Source organism: Dermochelys coriacea, chromosome 4, assembly GCF_009764565.3.
Source record: "Dermochelys coriacea isolate rDerCor1 chromosome 4, rDerCor1.pri.v4, whole genome shotgun sequence".
NCBI lineage: Eukaryota > Metazoa > Chordata > Testudines > Dermochelyidae > Dermochelys > Dermochelys coriacea.
This window is the reverse complement of record NC_050071.1, coordinates 58,814,167-58,840,362: the sequence shown is the minus strand read 5'-3', so window position 1 is coordinate 58,840,362 and position 26,196 is coordinate 58,814,167. Positions and strand designations below refer to the sequence as shown.

Genomic DNA, 26,196 nt, shown 5'->3' with positions numbered 1-26,196 from the left:
CTCTTGCCCTGTTGTAATGGGACCCAGTAATACCTTTCATCATCTCAACAGAGCTGATACTTCATAGTTTCATAGCATTTATGGTCAGCTGGGACTATTCTGAATATCTGACCTCCTGCAAAACGTAGGCTAGAGAATTTCACCTGGTCATTTTTTAATCAAGCCCATAATGTTTGGATTAGATAAAACATATATTTTAGAAAGACATCCAATCTTAAAGACTTTGCCACTTCCCTAAGTAAGTTACTCCAATGATAACTGCCCTCACTGTTAAAATAAATAAATAAATAGCGCATTATTTCTACTTTGAATTGGTCTAACTGCAGCTTCTACCAATTCGATTCCAGTATACCTCTCTCTGCTACAATAAAAAACCCTTTGCTATTTGAAATTTTCTCCCCATGTAGGTACTTATAGACTGTGATTAATTCAACTTTAGCCTTCTCTTGAATACATCAAATAGACTGACCTTCTTTGAAAACTATCTTACAGTAAGATACTATTTTCCCCGACCTTGAATCACTCTCTGTTTAGCTAAATAGTATCGTTAGCTCTTTAGCATCCTTTATAGTGTTATAATAATGGTCTCACTGATGTTCTATATGGATGTAATACAACCCATCATACTTCTATATTTCCCAGCTTGTACATGCAAGGACTGCATTAGTCCTCTTAGCCACAACTTCACACTGGGAACTCATTTACAGTTAGTTGTCCACTGTGATTCCTCAATTCTTTTCAGAATCACTTTACAGAATACAGTCCTTCATCTTGTGTGACCTACTTTTTGTTTCTAGATTTGACTTTACATTTAGCTGTATTAAAGCTCATTTTGTTCAAATGAAACTACCTTACACATTGCTCTGTAGAACTGACATGTCCTTATTATTTGCCACTACACCAATTTTTTTGCTATCTATAAACTTTACCAACAATAATTCTTTACTTTCTTCCATAACATGGACAAACTTTGAATAGTATTGGGCCACAACAGAGCCTTTTACATGACCCTACTAGAAACAGCTCTATTGGATGATACTTCCCAATTTATAATTAGTTGAAGGTCTCTGTTAGCTGGCTTTTTAATAAATTTATTACATGCTACATTTTTTAAAATCAAAATGTCATGGTAATGAGTCAAATACTTTACAGAAGTGTAAGTATATTACATCAACATGGTTATCTTAATCAAATTTCTCTTCTTCAAAAAATAACTTCTGAAGCTTACAGTCAGTGCTCAAAATCCAATCTTCCATTTTCATAATATCAATTAATCTTATGGGGAAGGTAAGGAAGTTGTATTCTGCCATTCCACTGTGTACTTGGGTTTAAGCTCCAAAGTGCTTTTCAAATTTAAAAATACCATATCAGCCTGAGCTGGTAGGGATGAGGGATGGGAGTTATTGAGTCCTGCTGTCCTCAGTGGGAGCTACTCTGCTGTGCCTATCTGTTCTCTCTGAAGCCATCAGCTTAGGTGTCAGGCCTCGTGGCTTTATCCTACTAGGGTATAATCAGACAGTTTTCCCACTCTTAAACCAGGCCCTGACTTACCCCGCAGGTCCAATTGGTCTCAGCACCTCCATTTAGTCTCTTCAGGAGCCGAGGATAATTGTTGAATATAGTGACCAAACAGCCTTCTTAAATCAATGTATTTAACCTTAACTATAGGAACAAAGCCTTTAGAGCAAGGATTTTAAAATAACAAACAATCTACATGCACGTCTATCTTAACTAAAGCCCTACCATCTTGTGATGGGCGGATCAATCAGGGCTATGTTTTTTAGATATCCCAGTGGGTTTGGGATGTGAGAATGAACAGGTCCACAATAGTAATTGCCTTGCCTCTGGATAGAGAGTCTTTTAAACTGTTTATGGATGTTTTATTCTGCTGGCTCCCAGAATTGGCCCTCTGGTGGCAAAATAAATTATGTAAGTTAGATGACACACACAAATAGAATCTTCACAGTTAATAGACATTGTTTCTTAATAACTCTGAAGTGTTTATTGGGAGATGGTTTATGTTGAGTCATTCTTCTTGTTCTCCTTACAGCCTGCTATTAAATGAAACCAACATACTCATAGAGTAAACATCCCAATAACCAGCTCACATATATTATTCATAAATTATTTCAGAGCAGCCCCATGACTGACACAAAAGCTATAGGCAGGTGCCTTCTTTGTGCTCCTCTTAATACCTGCAAAACCCGAGGACAGTTATAGTGTTTAGGGGGATTCACTCAGTCTTTCTGGAAGCTGGATTTGGGGTATGTGTTACTTAGCTGAATTTTGCTGACTCTGAAGGCTGGGATCTTCCAAAGTGCTCATCATTGGCCTAACTTTCTTTCCACTGAAGTCAGCGGGAGTTGTACTCTTGCCAAGGCTAGATTTGGCCCAGTGTGCATTCTCCCAGAAATTTTTTAAAAAAAATCAGTTCTACTGATTTATAATGGACTCTATAGAGCTCCTGTTTAGAAAAATAATTCCAGTTGTTTAATCAAAGGGAGAAAAAATAAATGATTGGCTCTTTCATTACAATATGTTCATTTTTACCATGTAGTACCTGACTAGGTGGGGATTCATTTTTTATATATAATTACAAAACTATGTTACATGAATACAGATATAAAATAAACATGCAGCGATGTGTAATATATCATTCAGGTATTTACGGAGCATAGAGACAGGTGTTTAGAGAGAATTCTTAATAAAGATGAAATTAATGAAACTTAGTTACGTGCCTGTTACCCATATGAATAGACTGTGAAAAGGATACTAAGACCAGATCAAACAACTGTGATGTTGTGGATACTGTAATTATCTTTATGTACTTTATCCTGTAGCACGTTCAGATGGTTGTGGGCTATGTAGTCATACAAGGGAACTTAGCCTCCCAGCCTGGATCAACAGACTTGGTGGAGTAACATTTGCGTGTAACAATTTCAAAATGCTGTCTATGCCGTTATTTTTTAGAGCACTAGTGTGAGCTCGCTGGCCTGGAATCTGAGTTTGCTTCTGCAAGCTGTGTAGACATACCCTCTAAATCCCCCTCTCCTTTCTGCTGCTCCAATTCTTTTTACCTCTAAACTCATGGCATGCAAGATTTGGAAATGTTGCCTTCAGTTCTTCTTCTACAACTCCATCCTGTATAATCTCTGGTTGCGCTGCCATCCTCTGCACTCCACAGAAACTGCTCTCGCCTGGCCAACTCTTAGGGCCTCTATTTATTAATCCCTGTCCTTCTTGCAGCTATAGACACCCACAATCAGACCTCCCTTCTGAAAAGCTTGTCTTCCATTGCCTTTTGTGACACTCTCCTGATTTTCTGCCTATTTTTCTGATTATGCCTTCAGCACCTGTTTCAGTGGGCTCTCTTTCACTTCCTTTGGGGTCCCTGAGGATATTGGACCCTCCCTTTTTTCACTTTTAAACCCTCTCCCTGAGTGATCTCATCCATTCATATTACTTTTACTTTTTCGTGAGATCTGGTAGTGATGGAGGAGTTTACTGAGATATCTGTTGGAAAAGTAGTGTGGCAAAATACAAAATGTGCAGTAGAATGTGTTGGAGATAACTTCTTGCTTCAGAAGATAAAGAAGTAACCTGCGGCCAGCCACTTTGGTCTTGATTCTGACTAACAGGGAGGAATTGGTTGTGACTGTGAAGGTGGAAGACAACTTGAATGAAAGTGATGATGAAATGATTCTAAGGAAAGAAAGGAGTCATAGCAAGAGAAGAAGGACAATGGACTTTAAAAAGCAGACTTTAACAAATTCAGAGAACTGGTTGAAAGAGACTCATGGGAAGAAAATCAAAGGAGAAAGGAGTTTAGGAGAGCTGGCAGTTTCTTAAGAGACAATATTAAAGGCACAAAGCAAACTATCCCAATGTAAAGGAAAGATAGAAAGAATAGTTAAAAGGCCATTATGGCCACAGCAGGCACTCTTTAATGACCTGAACGTTAAAAAGGAATCTTACAAAAAGTGGAAACATGGACAAATTGCTAAAGACGAATACAAAAGAATAGCACAAGCATGTAGGGACAAAATCAGAATGGCTAAAGCATAAAATTAGTTACAATTAGCAAGGGGCATAAAAAGAGGCTATTTAAATATATTAGAAATAAGAGAAGGATAAAGGAAAGTGACTACTTATCAGGGTAGGGAAGCTAATAACAGATGATACCCAGAAGGCCTGAGGTGTTTGATGCCCACTTTGCTTCTATCATCAAGGTATTTTTTCATTTTCAAAAAAGTGAATTGTGACCAGATACTCAACACAATTAAATTAACAAGGGGAAAGGAATACAAGTCAGAATAGGGAAAAACAGGTTAAAGAATATTTGCATAAATTGGAAGTGCTCAAATTGGCAGGACCTGATGAAATTCATCTTAAGGTACAAAAGGGAACTAGTTAAAGTAATCTCAGAAGCATTAGTGATTATCTATGAGAACTCATGGAGGAAGGATGAGATCCCAGAGGATTGGAAAAGGGCAAACACAGTACCTATCTTTACAGATATCTATTTCTATAGTTGTGCCCTATCTCCCTTGGTCCATGACTTGTTTGCTGTTCAGGTTCTTATCTCTCATCTTCATTACTCTAGCCACCTCTCTCTATCTTCCCTGACATCCACAATGTGTCCCTCCAATCCATACAAAATGCAGCTGCTAAGATCACCTTTGTTGTTATCCTCATTGAATCCTTTTCTGTGTTTCACTCTTCTACATAATTAAGCTGCTTCATGTCAATGCCTTCAAGACCTTTCACAACCCTACCTTTGCCTTATCTATTTTTGTCCTGTATTGGATCCTCTTCACACCCTCTGCTCCACCAGTGACACAAGATTTGATGCAGACTATTTTTTTGCTTTCCCACAGCTGGCGTAACCATTTCTCCATGCCATCCCCTTGTGTGTCCAGTTGCATAACATACCCTCCCTGAACCAATCTGGACAGAACAACTATGCCCTCTTTCAGATCCCTCCTGAAGATCTTCTATCATGATACTTACAATAAATTAATCAATCAATTAATAATGTCTAGAAAGAAGGTAGTTGGGGATAGTTGATATTTATTACTGGGGAAAAATGTATATATTTTCATCATGTGTTTTTATTCCTCCCTCCCTCTGCCTGTATGCTGCTTTTCTTAGACTGGAAGCTCTTTGAGGTAGAGACTGTCTGTGTATATGTTTGGATAGTGCCTGGCCCATTGTGGGTATTACAGGATACAAATAATACACTGTAAATTATTCTTAGTTTCTAATGAACAAAAATCCCTGTCACTGGCATGTGTATTTAAAAATTTACTTTTCACGGTGAGATCCTAGAAACTTCCTAACAACTACTATATCAAACCTTTTTTAGCTAATTGCACTGAACAGTGGTTTATTGTTGTATCTAAATTACCATTTTAAAACTAATTTTCCCAATTTTTGTTCCAAATAGGTAGTGATAGGCCAATAAGCTCTTGCAGGGTAAGTATTATCAGTTATCTGTAATATAAAAATTTGGGGATAATGTTTTCATTTGGGAATTAGTAGAGGGGATAAAGGAGGGGATGTGTCACTGAAAGATCCCATAAGGGTGAGCAGGCAGGAACACCATGCCTGACCCCCACTGTGCCCCATGCCCTGTCCCCCCATGCCCTGTCCCCACTCCATCCCTTCCCTGAAGCCCCCATCCTTGCCCAGTCTCTTCCTGCCCCCACCCTGCCTCTTCCCACCTGTTCTGCCCCTCCCCTGTCTCTTACTGCCCCCCTGCTCCTTCCCATACCCTCAGTGCCTTCTGCACACCGCTGAACAGCTGATCGTGGCGAGTGGGACGCACTGGGAAGGAGAGGGAGGAGCTGATTGGTGGGTCCTGGTTGCAGATGGGAGGGGAGGAGCTGATCCATGGGGCTGCCGGTGGGCTCTGAGCACCCAGTATTTTTTTTTCCATGGATGCTCCAGCCCTGGAGCACCCACAGAGTTGGTGCCTATGATTGAGGCAGAAAGATTTTGTGGGGAGAGAGGGCCATGTGCATCGTGAAGCCTGCTGTAAATACAGAGAGCTTGGATAAGCATTTTGAGGGAGATCCTCAGTTGGTGTCAGTTGTTGTAGCTCCATTTACTTTCATGCAGCTTTGTTAGTTTATACCAGATTATGATCTGTCTCCTAAATTTTGATAAATATTAATATTTACCTACCTTTCCAGGGTGGAGAATGGAGGTGGAGGGGAATCTTGTGTATATTAATCTAGAGTTTTTGTACAGTTATCTGAAGAGATACAGCTCATCATCTGCTTCTTGCAGCTTGGAGGAGCATAAAGCACTGCAGGAGCATTGCAAACACTCCTACCTGTAAAAAGAAAAGGAGTACTTGTGGCACCTTAGAGACTAACAAATTTATTAGAGCATAAGCTTTCGTGAACTACAGCTCACTTCATCGGATGCATTTGGTGGCTATCTGTACCTACTCCTATCTGTAGGTTCTATTGGCCTATATAAAGCCCACCAGGGGATTCTCAGAACACAGTGTAGAGAGGGCATTGGAGTCAGGCATTGTTTGACATGAGTGTTTTTGCAGAGAGAATTTGATTTTAAAGAAAATGAGAGTGAGGTAGTAACACTGGCATTAGAGAGCTTTGCTAACAGGGATGGATTAGTGTCTAAAGATGAGTTTGATGTTGTTAGCCACTGATTCAACTCTAGTCAGGCTTGGCTCAAGTTTTCTTCCTCAAGATAGATATAGTGTGTACCATAACGTTTGCTGTGTAGATTATTTTCAGAGCAGAATCAAACTCCGGTGCTCTGGTGGTTGTGTGAACACTAAAGAGAACATGATACACATGCCCTAGTTCATTTTACAAAATGTTTCTTCTCTCTATTGTGCACTTTTATCTGTGCTGATTAGCTGTTGCCTTCCTCCTTAAAGGCTGCTACAGTTCCATGATGATGTATTTATTCCATGGGCCAGATTCTGGTCACCTCTGCAGCCCCTTTACACTGCTCTGCTCTTGGGGAATGCTCCCAGTGCTGGAGTGGTTTAGAGCTGGTGTAGCCCTATATTGTTGTTGAGGTATACACTGTGCCAGGGTAGGAGTGCAGGAATGGTTGGGTTGTTACTGGAAGTGGTTGGAGTGCTTTGTCCTCCAGCTGTTCTGAGTTGTAGAGCAGCCAATAGACAGCTGTGCAAAGCTGACATTGACTTGGAGCAACCCAGAGAATAAACTTGGCCCAGTGTGTAAAAGTGTCTTAAGGATACAACCAAATGATGGATGTTTAGCATAGAATCAAGGTTCAATAAAAATGTGAATTAAATATGAGGTCAAATCAATTTTTAAAAATATTTTATTGCTTAGTGAGGAGTCAGTCTCAGTTTGTCTGTAACTTTTCTTAATTATGGCCCCTGTAATTGGATCTGTATGGGCATCACAAGCTATACTAATACAGATCCAATTGCAAGAATCAGTTCTTACAGTTCTTTGGGTGATGGACCTATCTCTCTTCAGGCTAGATGTGAGCCACCTAATAGACTCATGGATGCTATAAAATAGTACATAGTAATAACATATACATTTAAAATATTTTTATAAAATAATATGCTAGACTGGTTCACAGCATATTGAGAAAACTATATTATTAGGATGTCCTGAGGAAACTGAATGAGTCTAATGATGGTAAATGGAAATGACTTTGTTTAACTGGGAAAATATTAGCATAAAATAGGCTAGTGTAGAATAGTTTACTGGTAGTAAGTGTCTGGCTATTAAATATGAAATTCTAAGCTCTGACTGAGACCTGGTCAAGACTGGCAAGGTTCTGGTGATATCTGACCAAATAGGTTTTGTAAATCCCATAAAATTAAACTATTTGCAAGTTTTTGTAAGCCAGCAGAGTTTTGAAGCCATGAAGACTTTGCTCATCTACTATTTCCCCACCTCTTATTTTTTAAAAACAAACAGTTTATGGCATGGAATTTGCTTATCTTAAATGGGCATTAACATTGTGTAGTTAGGTACTCAAAAGTTGGGAAATGCCAAAACTTTCATCTTATAAAAAGAATAACCTCCTCTAGGGTTTCTGGAACTTCTGAAATAACTATGTTACATACATAGCCATGCAATTATCTCTCAGTAACCCCAGATTCTTATTTTTAAAAATATAGTAGAAGCATGGTCTGCAGTTATGTTCAGCACAACAGAGACAACAGTTGACATATTTTAGCTGTGGCCAGTTTAATAATGTATTTATTTTGTCAACAGGAATATGATAGACCTGTACCACCTTCCACATGGGAACCAACAAGGACTTCTGATAGAGCCCCTCCTCTTTTAGCAAAAAATGCCGCTCCTTATAACTGTATTCCTATTCAGACAACAAATCTTAAAAAGAATTTTCTCAGAATCTCTCTTTTAGAAGGATTAAAACAGCCACCTGAAAGACCAAGCTCTGTAAATGGATTCATATCCAAGTGCTTCAAAACATATCCTGAGAAATCTAAGATATTCCAACCATCTCCACAATGTATCCTGAAAGAAGAAGGTGAGAGAGATGTTTTTAATTTATTGTTATTTGTATTACGATAGTGCCTAGGACCCCGGTCACAGACCAGGACCTGATTGTGCTAGCCACTGTACAAACAGAAGACAAAGACAGTCCCTTCCCCCAAAGAGTTTATCATCTAAGTAGAAGATAAAAGACAGATGGATACTGCCACAGGGAAGTACTAGAAAACAATGAGAAAAATTTTCTAAATCGACAGACAAGACAGGGTGGGAGAAGAGGTATAACGTACAAGCAGAATGAACAATGTGATGTCAGCAAACATGTATGTTCCACAATTTTTTTTAGTGTGTATTTGTGGGGGTTTGTTTAGAAGGGGATCAGTTGGAAAGAAAAGGGAAGGGAAGGAGTGTGAAGAGGACAGGACAGGTGAGGGTTAGGTGTTCAGTATAACCAAAGTAAAGACACTGTGAGGGAAGGTATGGGGAAGGGATGGAGAAAACGGCCAATCAACACAGGGCAGAGAAAGTCAGAACTTTCTATAGTTTTGACTGGATTGTCTGACAGTAAAGAGGTCCCTGCTTTGGTTGCTTCTGTTTCTTCTGCCTGGCATCTCTGGCTATCTCTAATTTTCTGCCAAGTCCATGTGGTGAGGGGTCCCTCATGGATCATAGTTCCCCCGGAGTGCATGTGGATAGTGTCTACCTTGCACAGTTCTGGGTCCAGAGAATGCTGGGAGTGGGAGGAGCATTGTACGGGCCCCATTTTACCCCCTCACTTTCTGCTCCTGCTGGCTGGAGTCTTTGGCAGGCTCCTCTATGCAATTTCCACCCCCCCCAATCACATTCATTTATATATAATTTTTAGAAAGGGGGGAAAAGTAATTCCTTACTTTGGGCTCAATTCTGCCTTGTTCTCTCATAGTGGCTTGATTCTCAGAGGGTATAAATTGGCATAACACCATGGCAGATCTGGCTTATGAATTGGACAGGGAATGCTCATGGAGTCAATGTACAACTCAGTGTGAGCAAGAGTGGCACAACGGGGTTTACGAATAGTAAGGGTTACCAAATGGTGAGAAATATTGTTAGTTTCAAATGCGTCTTCAGTTTTAGCTGACCAATTATTTTGGGTTTTCAGTTTTTTTGACAGAAAAGTTGAAATTTTCCACAGAAAGGAGACACTTTCAGGACTTTTGTCTTGTCAAAAACCCAATTTTCCATCAAAAAAATGTCTGTGGAATTTTTTTGACTAACCCTAAACCGAACCTCACGTGTGCCTTCATGCTGACTTCTCTGCTCCCTTGTGTAATCAAGAAGTAGAAGTAGATGGAACTGATGTTGCCTGCATAGCCCTGGCCTGAGCTCATCATATTTCATTCCCTGATGTCCTCACTGTAATCTCAGAACCACATTTCTTCCTTCCAAAGACCTCAGACCTTGCATCTCAGAAGAGAAATCATATTCTCTGACTATACCTGATTTCACTTTATCATCTAGCCTGGAGCTTAGCATCTTCTTAGATGTGGTACTTGAATGTTTTAGTGTTGTGTGTAAAGTTCTGTTGCAGTACAAAAAGCCACTACTACAAAAAGATACATACACTATAATGATGAGCATCTACAGAAACGGTGCCAAACCTAATCACTGTGCATATCCTTGCCTGGTAAATTACAACTGCTACTCGTGCCACTTGAGGTATAACAAAACTCATTATGAGGAGGGCTTTCTCTCTCTAAGAGAAGGAATCCAGAAGCTTAAATTTTTCCTTTACTGGGGAAGTGGAGTCAGTGCTATCTCGTGTTGATAGAATTTTGTTTGCATATCTGGGAAAGTGGCATGAGACTTTTCTCTTGTAGTTTGTGTCAAACATTTGTTCAGACATAAGAGGAACAAAGCCACCACAGGCTACATGCTATAAACCAAATCCAACTTCCTATAATTTTTTACCCCATTGAACTTTTATTTTTTCTCTGAACAGGAGTCACAAGTCCCATAATGCCAGAGAGAGATCTAAGAGAGATACAATGATGATCTCCTATGAATTTTGATAGTGTACTCTGTAGAAAAGGTCTAACTGGCAATTCTGAGGCTACAAAGGCTCAATTTTACATTCAAAATTGTTTACTGAGAGGAAATTTACTTGTTTCTCAGCTATGAAAGAATTCACCTAGATTTGCCAGATGGCACTTCATTTCAGATACTCCTGCATAAAACAGCTCCTGCATAAATATCTATATAGGCATCCCAAAACTCAAACTACAATTAATGTGAATAGGTTCAGTACACTGAAATAGATATATTCACTTACCTACTACATATTACTCCTTGTAAGAGGGGAGCAGGATTCTTACATTGACTCATTGCATTAGCAAAAGTTGGAATCCTGCAAAGAGAAGCTGATTGATTCCTGCTGGCTCATTTGGGCATGTTTGTTTCATTAACTCCACCCTGGATATAAGGAAAATTGGAATGTCTCACTGGACAGAAGGAACTAGGGTCTAGGACAGAGAGGTCTCTGCAGGGAAACTCTAAAACAACCAAAATTAAGGAAAAAGCTTAGGCTGAAGTTTACATTTTTGCTGTTATTCCTTGCATTACCAATACACCCGTAACCTAGGAAGGGAGGGATAAAGTTTGGTCTAACTACAATATGCATATCAGTGGTCCCCAAGTGGTGGGGTGTGCCCCCTAAGGGGGTCATGGAGAACATTTTGGGGGAGCATGTGGTGGAGCTTGGGCCAGTCCCTTTGAGGGACAGAGACTAAGCACCACACTTAGATCCCCACTCCACCCCCAACTCTGCTGTGCCACCAACCAACCTCTGCCCTCATTCCCTCTCTGCCTCCAGACCAGCTACCCAGTTCTCCTCCCCAGTTCTTCCTCCTGCTCTGCCTTCAGCCTAAGCTCCGCTGCTGAGGAAGCCTTGGCTGTGCATTAATGCGGGGTTGGGATTCCGTTAATGGTCAGAGGGGGATGCAACTGGAAAAGTTTGAGCACCACTGGCATAGATTGAGTTCAGAGAGTGGGTGAGGACCCAGAGGACTGGGGAAGAGCAAACATAATACCTATCTTTAAAAAGGGGGACAAAGAGGATGTGGGCAATTATAGACCAGTCAGACTAACTTTGATTCCTGGAAAGATACTGGAACAAATTATTAATCAATCAATTTGTAAGCATCTAGAGAATAATAGGGCTATAAGGAATAGCTAACTTGGATTTGTCAGGAACAAGTCAAGCCAAACTAACCTAATTTCCTCCTTTGTCAGAGTTACAAGCCTAGTGGATGGGGTAGACATGATATATCTTGATCTTTAGTAAAGCTTTTGACACAGTCCCACATTACATTCTCTTAAGCAAATGAGGGAAATGTGGTCTAGATGAAATTAGTGAAGGTGGGGACAAAACTGGTTGAAAGACCATACTCAGAGAGTAGTTACCAATGGTTTGCTTTCAAACTTGGAGGGCTTATCTAGTGGGGTGCCATAAGAGTCAGTCCTGGGTCCAGTATAATTCAATACTTTTGTTAATGACTTGGATAATGGGGTGGAGAATACGCTTATAAAATTTGTGGATAACACCAAGCTGGGAGGGGTTGCAAGCACTTTGGAGGACAGGATTAGAATTTTAAATGGCCTTGACAAATTAAAGAATTGGTATGAATTCAAAATAAAAGTCAATAACGACAAGCACAAAGTACTACATCTAGGAAGAAAAATGAAATGCACAACTACAAAATGCAGAATAACTGGCCAGGCAGTAGTACTGCAGAAAAGGATTAGGGGTGGGGAGGGTATAGTGGATCACAAATTGAATGAGTCAATGTGATGTGGTTGTGAAAAAGGCTAAAATTCTGGGATGCCCTAACAGAAGTATTGTATGTAAAACACAGGAGATAATTGTTCTATCTACTGTGCACTGTTGAGGTCTCAGTTGGAGTGCTGTGCCCAATTCTGGGCACCACACTTAAGGAAAAATCTGCACTCTCTCTAATTTATCCACAGCAACAAAAATGATAAAAGTTTGCAGAATGACGGGGCGGGGGAGAAAAATAGAAACAAGTGCAGGCTGGCTGGGACCAGGAATACAAGGAAAGGAAGAGACCGGAACCACCAGCAGCTGTGGGGGAACCCCTAAAGCACTTCCCATTTCTGGAGAATGAAAAGGCTGGGAAAGGAAAGCTGGAATATAACCCCTAGCTAAGAAGCAACAGCAAAAAGGGAAAGAAACCCCAAAAGACGGTTCCAGTGGGGTCAGAGAGAATCAACCTGGATGGAGGAGCCTGAGAGAGCCTGCAGTTGGATGCAGCAGCAACAACCCAACCCTCTGGTTTACAGTTGTTTTAGCAATTTTACGATGGCATTGGGCTATCATGCTTGCTTGGTTGAAAGGGAAAAACAAACGTAGACCAGCAGACATTTTTATGGATTGGTGTAGTCTTTTATGCATGAACTTCAGAATAATTGACATCTGAATCAACAATATGGTGTGCAGGTTGTCAGCAATATTTTGGAAAGACACTATCAGGCAGGACTCATGATTTTGGTAGTCTAATCAAAGGACAATTATGTTCTATCAGTCCCAGAATGTTAGCAAGATAATCAGCTATGCCTGAACCTACTCTATCAGTGTTACTGAACATCTTTATATAGTGTGTTCAAAATTTGGTGGATGTGAACATTGCAAATAACTGTGCTATCTTTCAAAGTTCAATGTGTTAATAAAATGGTGAAGTATGAATGAAAGTGTCAGAATGAGAGAGACATTGCAAAGTATTTCATGCAAAGAGGAATGGCAGTACTAATAAAACATCTTCTTTGAAGAATACGCATAACTAGGATCTGGAATAGTAGTGCCTCTCCCTGTGTAAGGTTAAAGGTAACCTGTAAAGCCTTTTTTGGTTCTTTACCATATACAAAGAAGACTAGAAAAGTTTAAGCCAAAGAGACTTTTGCTACTTGTTTTTATATTAGAAATTCAACTCTTCCTACCCGGGAAAACTCTATAGTGACTGGGAGGTAGTGAACTGATAACACAAGAACTGAGAAAATAAAAATTGAACAACTTGGAGGGAAAGGATTTGTGGTCAGACTGTTTAAAAGAGAGTTTGCAAAATACTTGACCTTATTGAATAAAAGATTGAAGAAACCAAAATGTCCAGCTGTTCACTCCAAAGTCCTTTGCTGTCTTCCTAACCTATGTTCTGACTGTACAGATTTTTGGAGAAGAGAAGGCTAAAGATCTTTAAGCTATCAATGCAGTGAGCATAAGGCTTTCCCTGTGGAGTGTGGAAAGTTGCTGATCAAAGCAAAACTGAAAATGCTGTTGTATCTTGTTAAATTGATTATATACGTATTTTAAACCTAGTAAAGGCATGGTCTCTGAAATGCCCGATACTCTTTAACTTATAAAAATGTAAAGTGAAACATGGATTAAAAATTCATGAGGCATATTAAACCTATAAAAAGGGATGTATTATGGCATAGGCGTGATGGTCCCATGCCTAAGCCCCACTTCCAGGAGTCATATGATGTGATAATTTTTAGCTTCATTTAAAAAATAAATGTTTCTAGCTCTCACAGATGTAAAGAAAAGCTTGAAAATGTCACCTGAGTGTAGTTAATTCCTGTCTCAGTCTGCAAACAACAAACAATAGCTCCAAGAAGTGTGAACTACCTCATTCATCAAACATGCTACCACTCCCATGAAAGGGCAAGGATCCATGGCATGGGTCTGTGCCTGAGGGTGGCATGTGGTGCATGGTGCCTACAGCCAGGGATTCCCTTAATTTATCCTTGCCTATTAATTAGGTAAAGAAACAGAAATCAGAATTACATAGCTACAAAGATACCTTATAGTAAAATAGATTAAATGCAAAAGTCTGGTTTAGGCCTACTCCATGGTACAAATAAGGACAAATCAGATCTGGCCACAGTGTGGAGGGGAGATCTACTACTGGGAGAAAATAACACTCAGTAGTTACTCTCAATCTCAGCACCCAGCTCCTCAAGATCTTCTAAATCACTTGAGAGACAATTTTCTTCCATCATTAATGGTCTCTCCTCTTCCCCCTGCAACTATTCTCTGGGAGTTACTGCAGCTCTAGTGATGGATATGCAGAAGGCAAGTCAGCGGAGAGGGAGCTCACATATGAGACTCCTGACTCTTGGAGCAGAACCAGACCACAGATCTGCTGCTGTGTAGCCACTCTACATGTCATCCTGCACTGGCCTGAGTATACTCAGGACTAATCTGGCCAGACTGGGCTGTTATAAATAGGCATAAGAAGCTAATATAGCCCATACTTCCACAGAAGGGAAGATCAGTAGTTGGCCATCCTCTCTGAGGGTGCCAGGGTCCCTCTTGTAGGGGTTCTTTTGGGCATGTGAGGGCAAGATAAGCTGTGAAAGGGATCTCTACAAGTTAGTTCAGAGAAGGAATTCATAGGCAGCAACAGCCCAGGATATCTGTAGCTACACACACCCCATGGCTTCTCTTTGCCTTTGTGCTCGTATGTGTGAGGAGGAGTAAAAGGCTGGGTGTGTGAAGGGACTATGGAGGCTACTCCGTAGCTTGATCCAAACTATGTACTAGGCAAAAGATTTTTCCCTTTGTGCACAACTATCATGAGTCTTGCTTATCTTCCCAGGATTACATTTTTTTTTGGCCATATTTGGATTTGGGGACTGACTTCCTTGGGTGAACTGCCAGAATGTTTTGGGCCTTCATCTGAAATGCTGAGCAGGTTGCATCCACTGGCATCAGAAAAGCATAGGTCATAAGATCAATATGAGTTTGCTAAATCTTCCTGTATTTTTCTGCTACTGGGTTAGAACTCCTGCATTTTTAAGATTCCATATATATATATTATATAAGTTATTATATAACTTATAATAACTATATAAGTTATTATATAACTTATTTCTATCATTCTTTCTATGGTTTATTTATCTTTCAAAACTTCTCTCTCTCTCTCACTCACTCACTGTAGGCACTCAAATCACGTGATTTCCAGAGGTGCTGAATTAGCATCAATGAGAGCTGAAAATATGAAAACCAGGCTAAGTGTTAACAGTTTTACCTTGGCCCATAATGTTTTATAATATGTTTACATGGGTATTAAAATAAATAAAAATCTTGTGTATCCAAATGAACATAGTGTAAAACTATAAAAGCATAAAGTTTATGATGAGGATGGTATGATGAGATTGCTTATAATGGCATGTGACCTATCTGAGACAGTCAGTAGCAACTATCCTCAATGGCTAGAGATTTGACATTAGATATGGAAGAGTCTCAGTTACTACACAGAATTCTTTCCCAGGTATTTGGGTGGTGGGTCTTACCAACATCCTCAGGATCTAACTGATCTTCATATTTGGGGTCGGGAAGGAATTTTTTCCCAGATCAGATTGGCAGAGACCATGAGGGCTCCTTGCCTTCCTCTGGAGCATATGGGGCATGTATCACTTGCTGGTCAAAACTTGAGTAAATGGTGGATTCTCTGCAATTTGAATCTTTAAATCATGATTTGAGGACTTCAGTAATTCAGCCAGAGGTTATGGGTCTATTACAGGACTGGGTGGGTGAGGTTCTGTGGGCCTGTGATGTGCAGGAGGTCAAACTAGATGATCCCTTCTGGCCTTAAAGTTTGTGACTCTATGTTAATTTTGGGGAATAGACACAAAGATAGATATTTCTTTTCCAGAATTCTTTATTTTTGGGTGGGTGAAGTAAAGAAGTGGGGAGAATAGGAATCATTGCCATTTGCCCAGCCTGTTGAAATCTGCCAAGTGTTTTTGCTACCTGTTGTACTTAGAAACATTGCACTGCATATCTACATTCCTAGCAAGAGCCTTTTCTGAAGAAGTTTATACAGTTAAAAATAGTCTGGTTTTCTTTGTGCTCACAAATATAAAACAGAGCTATGCACTGTGTGTGGTCCATTTGCTTAGTGTTTGAGTGAAAATTAATTGTAGAGCAACAGATGAGAAAATGCCTGTATTGGCAGTGTGTGCACGTATTAGTAGGACTTCACAAACCCTTTGTTTTAGGAAAGCATCAGATGTCCCATTTAGTTTGTTGAAAGTGTATATACAGATATACAGCTAATTACTTTTAAGTGTTTTTCTTTTTTGTTTTTAATAGAAACAATTAGCCTAAGTGATCTATTGGCCAGGATTGAATCTATGAATAGAGCTATGAAGCGTAAGAAAAGTAAAAACTGTGCATCTGTCAGGTAAAACTTCATTATAACTGGGTGAAAGACAATGAATATCGTCTTCTCCATTTTGCCATTTATTCCCCATCCCCTCTCAATGCTATATATGAAAGTGATCTTGTCTTCTGATAGGGAATAACTTTTTTTAAAAGGTATGTTTACTGTAAATTGCTTAAATTTTAGAAATGAATGGGTTTATCAGTGCTTTTGAATTAATTAAATTGTAACAAATCTAGGGGGGAAAAAGGCTTTGTTTGCCTATAAACAGTGTTACATATATGGAGTCATCATACTTCACAAGGACATAGTTTATATCCAAAACTAAGATCTTACTGCACATGTAGGATAAACTCTCTTTTCAATGATATATGCTACATACTTCTTTTAAGAGGGGATTGAGTTTGACTGTTTGTTTATACACTTTAAGGTCCTGATTCATCTTCCATTGAAATCAATGGCAAAACTCTAATTAACTTCAGTGGTGCAGGATCAGAACTTATACAGCAAAACATTATAGCGACACCCAGAAACAAGAACTATAAGGAAACATTTTTATTGAATTTACAGCATATAGCTCAATCTCCTCTTTAAAATGTCAGATTTTAAGGACTGTGCAGGCTTTCCACAGCTTCATTTGTTCAGTCTCATCGATTGAATACTAGTATCCTAAAGCTGAACTTGCACTCTGGTCACGAAAGTACTAGCTATTCCCCACTAGTGGGGACTTAACTGGGAGATGGGTGCTGAATGGCTTAATGAGGCTGGGGACTCATGAGCTAGTGAGAACAATCAATCCAACTCATCAGCTGGGAACAGTTAAAAGACAGGAATAAAGTGCAGGGATGAGGATGGCAGGAGCCAGGGGATACAGGATCTCAGAATGAGGAGATCTTTCCCTCTCCCTCCTCGGAGAGTAGGCTAAGGGAGAAGTTTATGTCCATTTGAATGTTGCTGCTCAAGGCTGTACTAATGAACTGGCAAAGGGGACCCGGTATATAACACAATGAAGCTCTGGAAAGCCTGCACAGTCATTAAATCTGCTATAAAACCTGGAAAGCATCTAGCTTATTTGTGGTGGTCTAAAGGATGGAGAAGGTAGCCTTGTCACAGTCTCACATAAATGTAGATAGAAGAGAGGTTCAGAATATTAATTTTGTGGCAGCATGACAAACAAAAAGAGAACACCAAAATGAAGTTAAATATAAAAGGGAAAATGGTTGTTACTAAATGGGTTATTTCACGTTGAGCTTTATAGGTCCAAATTTTCAGACTTCTAGCTTCTCTTGAGGTCACACTTATTCTTGTGCCAGCATTTTACAGATGAAAATGTGCGAATACCTGCTAACTGTGTGTGCCACTTATATACACTACACCTGCAAGTGTTTGCATTTGAACCCTTCAATGCTTTTTATTAATAAAAATATGTGCAGATGCTGACACTTGCACATGTGCAATTATTTGGTTATTCAAAGGACATGTGCAAGAGCTCTTGAAGTACGCATATCCACCAAACCATATGTGCACAATTAGAGGACAAGTAGAGGCCTGGCTGAAAAAGAATCCTATTAGGTACACAAAGATTTAGGCATTGATTGTGATATTTATGCTCTGTAGCGCACCATGGATGAGTATCCTAAATTGGAAGATCCTGGGGAAAACTTGGCCATAATTTCTCTTGCTTCCTAAATATGGATACTCTAGGATTTTCAGATACTTCTGGCATTCCTTAGCAGCCCATTAACATACCCAAAATCCTGGTGAATTTGTTTGAGTTCTAGTGGGGACGCTTTTTTTGTCAAAACTTTATAATCAAGTTTGATCTCATTTTGTGTTGCTTTCACTAACCACTTCATACAATGTGTCTGAACATCAGAATGATCTTGTATAACTTTGACCCACAAGATTTATATCAAAATTCATAAACACTGTTTGTTTAATGCTAAAGATCATGCTCCCATTGAAGTCCAGTAACTTTAGGGATGTAAAAAGAATTGGGTCTTGTTCACAAACATTTTGGGTGAGCTGTAAGGAAAATGAAAGCATGCATAGAATTATAATTTTACTTTTGAAAACTGTATCTAAAATCTAAGCAATAAGATGTGCATAGGCAGTGTATTTTGGGTGATAGTTTCTTTAGCTGGTGTTACAAGGCATGTGGCTGAATGGTGATTACCTTTAACACCAATGAAATGTATCAAACCTCTAGAAGTGCATTTACTGGAGCATCTCGATACTGTGATACAGCATAGCCAGAGGGCAGCAGGAGAGTGTTAGAAGGGAGCCTTATTCCCTGTAGAAGGAAGAAAGTTTACTATAAATTAATTAAAGCACCTGAAGCCAATTAAAGCACCTGAAGCCAGTCACATGATAAAACCCCCCTGCTTCAATCAGACAAGGAGAGGAGTTGAAGCAGAGTGGATTGGTGTTGGAGCAGAGAGCAATTTGGAGGGAAGCAGAGGAGAGTTTGGAGAAGTGCTGCGGTGGGCTAAGAAGATCAAGACCCTAGGTAAAGGGACACCTGGTTTGTGCAGAGGGAGGGCAGGAAGCCCCATAAGTTGAAGGGCAGGAGAGGGAAGTAGCCCAGGGGAAGGAACTGCTAGTTCTAGTGGTTTACCGCTATCCCTAGGGCCCCTGGGCTGGGACCCGGAGTAGAGGGCGGGCCTGGTTCCCTCCCTCTCCATTCCCCTCCTCTAGGACACTAGTGGGGCTGTTAATACCCCAGTTCAGGGGCAAGAAACGGTGCCCTGAACCAGCCCCACCAAGAAGAGAAAGCGTGAGTCCCATCATAGTAGTGCTGGCAATTTGCCACAATACTAATATGAAAACAAATTTGTAAAATAAACCTGTGGTGGGTTTTGTACCTCATCAACCCGTTTGATTCCTGGGTGGTGGGGTGGTGGTGAGGTTAACCCTATTTCCTGGCTTCTACGCCGGTTCTACAACCTCCCCGGTAGTCAGAGCTGTATGGCCCAATGGCCAGAGTCCCTCTAAATCTTCTTTCCCTGATGGGATAGCACAGCCTAGCAGCTGGAGTCCCTATAGTGCACTCCTAAAGCAGCATGGCCCAATGGCCAGAGTCTTCCGAAACTCTCTTCCTCTGGTGGGATAGCGTGGCCTAGCAGCCAGAGTCTCTATAGTGCACTCCTAAAGCAGTGTGGCCTGAGGGCCAGAATCCCTCTATGTCCTCTTCCCCTCATAGGATCGTGCGGCCCAGTGGCCAGAGTTCATCTATCTCCTTTGAGGTAAGAGAGGGGTCGGTGAACTATGTCATCACAAAAGTGGGGGGGAGACCCCCGGTAGGGGAGCCTGGGCCTACCCGTTTTCACCGGGCTCCAACTCAGGGCCCTGTTATTGATGGCGTGATCTGCCCCGGGTCAGCGGAGAAGCCTACTGCAACACACTGCCCTCAGAGTGGTGGGAGATACCACTCCCTTCCCTTTCCTGGGTCACTTCCTGCCAGTTCTCCAAACATAGCAGTCCCTGTGATATCAGGGCCTTCAGGTTCCTCAGCCCCTGGGGTTCCCACAGCTGCCAGTCTCTGGTCCCACTTCCTGGACCCTCGGCTCCCTCCTATACGAGTTGCCATTGCTCCTGGGCTGGAGCTTCCGCTGGGTGTCCTGCATCCTCAGCCACCAGCCCTGACTGAGCAGCTCTGAAGGCTTTTATACTTGACCATCTGTTGGAGCATGCCCAGCAGAGCCTCAGGGCCCTGGCTTCCTCTGCCAGCAGGGAAGGGTTGACCCTCTCATTCCCAGTGTGGGGCCAGTCCACCCCATCACACACCCTCCCCCTTAGAACAATGGTAGAGGTTTCCACTGCCCCGTCCCCTTCCTTGTCCTTCTCTCCTCCCATCTGGGAGAAAAAGTGTGCATTTCCTTGGGCTTTACCTGGCCTGTGCAGCACTTGAAAGGAATAGGGCTGGAGGCACAAATACCACCTCATTATTTGGTCATTTGTTTCTTTCATGCTATTGATCCAGTGGAGAGAGGGCGTGATCAGTCACTAAGAAGTGGTTCCCCAGCAAGTAGTACTGCAGTGTGTCAACTGACCACTTAACTGTGAGGGCCTCCTGTTCTATGGTAGAGTAGTGTGTCTCGCGTGGAAAGAGTTTCCGGCTGAGGTACAAAATGCGGTGGTCTTCCCCCTTTACCTCTTGTGACAGCTTCTACACCTACTCCAGATGTGTCCGTCTGGAGAATGAAGGGGTTCTGATTGGGTTAACACAGGCTCCCAGGTCAGTTGTTCTCGGAGTGCGTGAAAGGCGCTCTCACGTTCCTCCATCCATTGGACTCCTGGGGGTGAGTTTTCTTTGTTAGGTCCATCAAGGGGGCAGCCAGTGTTGAGAAATTAGGGACAAATCGCCAATAATACCCCGCCAACCCTAAGAACTGTTGTACCTGTTTTTTGGATTTAGGGGTTGGGTAGTCCCTCAAAGCCCGTACCTTATCTACCATAGGGCGTAATTTCCCTCACCCTACTGTATAGCCTAAATAAGTCACCTCCCCCTGTCTTAAATGGCACTTGGCCGGATTCGCCGTGAGGCCTGCATCACCCAGGGCTTGTAGTAGCTTGGTTAGGTGCCGAATATGGTCTCCCCAGCTGGACCTATAAACAACGTCATCAATGTATGCCGCTGCATACAAACTGTGGGGGCTCAGTACCTGGTTTACGAGCTGCTGGAATGTAGCCGGGGCACCATGTAACCCGAAGGGCATCGCTGTAAATTGGAAAAGGCCGAATGGCGTGGGAAAGGCTGTCTTTGCTTGTGAGGTAGGTGTCAGAGAGATCTGCCAGTACCCTTGGTTAAATCCAGGGTGGAGATAAATTCTGCCTGTCCTAGTCTCTCCAGTAACTCGTCCACCCATGGCATGGAGTAGGCGTCAAAGTGAGATGGCATTCACTTTGCGAAAGTCTATGCAAAATCTCACTGAACTGTCTGGCTTGGGGACCAGTACTATGGGACTTCTCCAATCACTCCTCGATTCTTCCTCCACCAGAGTTAACATTGATTCCAACGCCTTCCACACAGTTTTCCACATTTTCTTAGGGAGTGGGCGGTGGTTCTCTCTCACCTTTTGGGTGGGGATAGTGGCGATGTGGTGGCTGGTCACCATCGTTTTCCCTGGTTGAGCGGACAGTACCATGGGGAATGCGGCCACCACCTGCCGTATCTGTTCTTGCTGCATAGGGTTGAGCTCTTGGCCAATGGCTACCATGTCCGGCTCCTTGTACTCACCGGCTAAGGGCCCAAGTTCGGGCTCTGGGGAATATGGGGCAATCATAAAACACTGTCGGTCCTTCCAAGCCTTCAGCAGGTTCACGTGGTATATTTGGGTGTCCCTTCATAGTCCGGACAGCCAGATCTCATAATCAATGGGCCCCACCCGCCGAACCACCTCGAACAGTCCTTGCCACTTGGCTAATAATTTAGACTTGGAGGAGGGGAGTAACAGCAGAACTCGGTCCCCCAGTTCGAAGTTCCTCATCTTCATCCCTCAATTGTAGTGGATCTGCTGGTTGCGTTGTACTTGTAACAGGTTTCAGAGTAGCAGCCGCGTTAGTCTGTATTCACAAAAAAGAAAAGGAGTACTTGTGGCACCTTAGAGACTAACAAATTTATTTGAGCATAAGCTTTCGTGAGCTACAGCTCACTGCATCGGATGCATAACCTGTTATGCATCGGATGCATAACCTGTTATGCATCGGATGCATAACCTGTTATGCATCGGATGCATAACCTGTTATGCATCGGATGCATAACCTGTTATGCATCGGATGCATAACCTGTTATGCATCGGATGCATAACCTGTTATGCATCGGATGCATAACCTGTTATGCATCGGATGCATAACCTGTTATGCATCGGATGCATAACCTGTTATGCATCGGATGCATAACCTGTTATGCATCGGATGCATAACCTGTTATGCATCGGATGCATAACCTGTTATGCATCGGATGCATAACCTGTTATGCATCGGATGCATAACCTGTTATGCATCGGATGCATAACCTGTTATGCATCGGATGCATAACCTGTTATGCATCGGATGCATAACCTGTTATGCATCGGATGCATAACCTGTTATGCATCGGATGCATAACCTGTTATGCATCGGATGCATAACCTGTTATGCATCGGATGCATAACCTGTTATGCATCGGATGCATAACCTGTTATGCATCGGATGCATAACAGGTACTCCCTGGCTAGGGTGCCCTGTTCCCAAAGCTGTTCCCTCAAATGGAGGATGTACTGGACTGAACTTTTGACCTGGGTCTTTTGCTCCTCCCAGGTTTCTTTCAAGAGGTCCAAAACCCCCCAGGGTCATCTCCCGTAGAGCAGCTCAAATGGAGAGAACCCGGTGGAAGCTTGTGGCACCTCGCGTATGGCGAAGAGGAGTGCTGGCAGGTACTTGTCCCACTGGCGGGGGTTGTCCCCCATGAATTTCTGCAGCATTGCCTTCAGGGTCCCATTAAAGTGTTCTACCAATCCATCCATCTGGGGATGGTAGACAGAGGTCTTAAGGGCCCGGATGTTCAATAGTCTGCAGAGCTCTGCCATCAGCTTGGAGGTTACCTTAGTCCCCTGGTCTGTCAATATCTCTTGTGGCAATCCCACCCAGGAAAATATCTGTAATAGCTCATTGGCGATCATGGGGGCCGTAGTTGTTCATAAGGGTACTGCCTCTGGATACCTAGTTGCATAGTCTACTATGACCAGGATGTATCTATGCTCCGAGCTACTTTTCTCCAGGGGCGCCACCAGGTCGAGGCCAATCTATTCTAAAGGAGTGCCAATCACTGGTAGAGGCACTAGGGGGGCCCTGGGTACCCCCTTTGGGCTGGCCTTCTGGCACTCCGGGCAAGAAGCGTAGTAATCCCAGACCTCTTAGAATCATAGAATCATAGAATATCAGGGTTGGAAGGGACCCCAGAAGGTCATCTAGTCCAACCCCCTGCTCAAAGCAGGACCAAGTCCCAGTTAAATCATCCTAGCCAGGGCTTTGTCAAGCCTGACCTTAAAAACCTCTAAGGAAGGAGATTCTACCACCTCCCTAGGTAACGCATTCCAGTGTTTCACCACCCTCTTAGTGAAAAAGTTTTTCCTAATATCCAATCTAAACCTCCCCCATTGCAACTTGAGACCATTACTCCTCGTTCTGTCATCTGCTACCATTGAGAACAGTCTAGAGCCATCCTCTTTGAAACCCCCTTTCAGGTAGTTGAAAGCAGCTATCAAATCCCCCCTCATTCTTCTCTTCTGCAGACTAAACAATCCCAGCTCCCTCAGCCTCTCTTCATAAGTCATGTGCTCTAGACCCCTAATCATTTTTGTTGCCCTTCGCTGTACTCTTTCCAATTTATCCACATCCTTCTTGTAGTGTGGGGCCCAAAACTGGACACAGTACTCCAGATGAGGCCTCACCAGTGTCGAATAGAGGGGAACGATCACGTCCCTCGATCTGCTCGCTATGCCCCTACTTATACATCCCAAAATGCCATTGGCCTTCTTGGCAACAAGGGCACACTGCTGACTCATATCCAGCTTCTCGTCCACTGTCACCCCTAGGTCCTTTTCCGCAGAACTGCTGCCGAGCCATTCGGTCCCTAGTCTGTAGCGGTGCATTGGATTCTTCCATCCTAAGTGCTCTTGGTGTATGCCTGGCCAGAAAAACAGTTGGGCTACTCGTAGGAAGGTCTTTTCTTGCCCCAAATGCCCCACCCAAGGGACTGCGTGGGTCAGGTGGAGCAGTGCTCTTCGGAACCTTCGGGGGACCAACAATTGGCACACCTCGGCTCGTGTCTCTGGCTCCTGGGCCACTCGACAAAGTAGGTCTTTGTAGATTTCAAAATGGGGGCCTTGGGGTCAATATTGCTGGGCTGGGCCTCTCCATCCTGGCTGACCACTTGTTCCCAGGCTCGACTAAGGTTGGAGTCCCCTCTCTGTTCCTCCAGGAAATCTCCATCAACATCCACCCACCTTGTCTCTTCCCCTGTTGAACTGTTGGTCAGGGCTTGGCTCCCTTTGGTTACTTCGGGCCCTCTCGATGTCCCCTCCAAGGGGTCTTGTGACTCAGGTTGGCCCAACAAACCATGCCTCCCATAGCGGGCTCTCTTCCTCTTCACGGGCTGTCTGCTCCACCCCCACATAAGACTGGTGAAACCCAGCCAGTCGCAACCCAAGACCACGGGGTACGCTAGTCTAGGGGCCACCCCCACTAAGCAATGCACCTCCCGTTGGGCGACTTCCAGTTGTACCCAGATGGTGGGGTAAGATTTCACATCCCTATGTATACATTGTAACTGTATCGGGGCCCCAGTGGGAAGGGAGTCCTCTACCAGTCCCGTGCGAATGACAGTCTGGCTGAAACCTGAGTCCACCTGTGCTAAGGCTGGGGTTCCCTCCACTCGCACTGGGATCACCATCTTCGACAGCCTGTCCTTCTGGGCTCAGTGGTCCGCTGTCAGGACTTGTCCATAATTACAGTCCATGTAGGAGCACTCTCTCCTGAAATGCTCCCTTTGTCCGCACTGGTAGCATCTATCACGATTCCCCTCCATGGGTAGGGTGCCTTGCAGTATGCTTGACTCCCCAGAGGGTCCTCTTGGTCCCGGGACAGGCCGGTGCTGAGGGGCCCCGGGTCTTGGGGACCTCCCCCGCCAGTCTTATGCACTGCTCCTTCTGGGGGTCGGTCTCCCCCCTTGAAGACCTTATCTTAAGACCCGCTCGCTCTTCTGGCTCTGCCGCCATGAAGTCTTCGATGAGGGACATAGCCTCTGTGAGGGTCTTCGGCCGGTGTTGCTGCACCCACTCCTTACCCCTGGTGGGACGGATCCAGAGGAACTGCTCCAGTGCCACAGCCTTGGCCACCTGGCAACTAGTATGGCAGTCAGGCTCTAGCTATCTCCAACAGAGGTTGCGGACCTTCTGGGCTATGGCCTTTGGTCTGGTCCCTGGCGGATATTTCTCTCGACGTAGCCTCTGTCGGTACGTCTCTGGACTGATGCCCATCTGGTCTAGGATGGCGGCCTTAACCTTCTCATACTGCAGCACCTCCTGTGGGTCAAGATTGCGATAAGCGTGGGTCCCATTAAATACAGGACGAGAATAGTGGCCCAGTGCTCATGGGGCCACTGAGTGGCTGTAGCTACCCGTTCAAAAGTTACTAAGAAGGCTTGGGGTTGTTCCCAGGCCCCATCTTCGACAGCCGGTAGTCCCCTGCAGCCCTCCCCTGGCCTTCCTCTGGCTGGGTTGGGGGGAGGAATGGCTGCCGTTTTCAACAAGGTCACCATCTGTTGAAAGAGTCAATCTTGACTCACTTGCTGCTGGGCGGCTAACTCCTGAACCAACTGTTGCTGGGATTCTTGTGGCTTTGCTGCCTGCGGTTGCTTCTGTAACAGGTGTGTCTGCTGTTGTTGCTGTTGTACAGCCTGTTGCTGCTGGTTTTCCAGCAGCCATTTTAGGAGCTTGTCAGTCTCCATCTTG

General features: G+C 43.1%; 1 protein-coding gene across 5 annotated transcripts in view; it reads left to right on the top strand.

The window, feature by feature from the left end:
• IQCM (IQ motif containing M) overlaps window positions 1–26,196 on the top strand; it is a 195,409-nt gene that overhangs the window by 14,879 nt on the left and 154,334 nt on the right. For 4 of the 5 annotated variants that reach the window (XM_043513116.1, XM_043513118.1, XM_043513120.1 and 1 more), the window contains exons 2-4: window positions 5,447–5,475; window positions 8,244–8,523; window positions 16,633–16,723. The gene's annotated coding sequence lies outside the window, so the exon portion shown is untranslated. The remainder of the gene's footprint in view (window positions 1–5,446; window positions 5,476–8,243; window positions 8,524–16,632; window positions 16,724–26,196) is intronic. The other variant, XM_043513119.1, reaches the window with a different exon arrangement.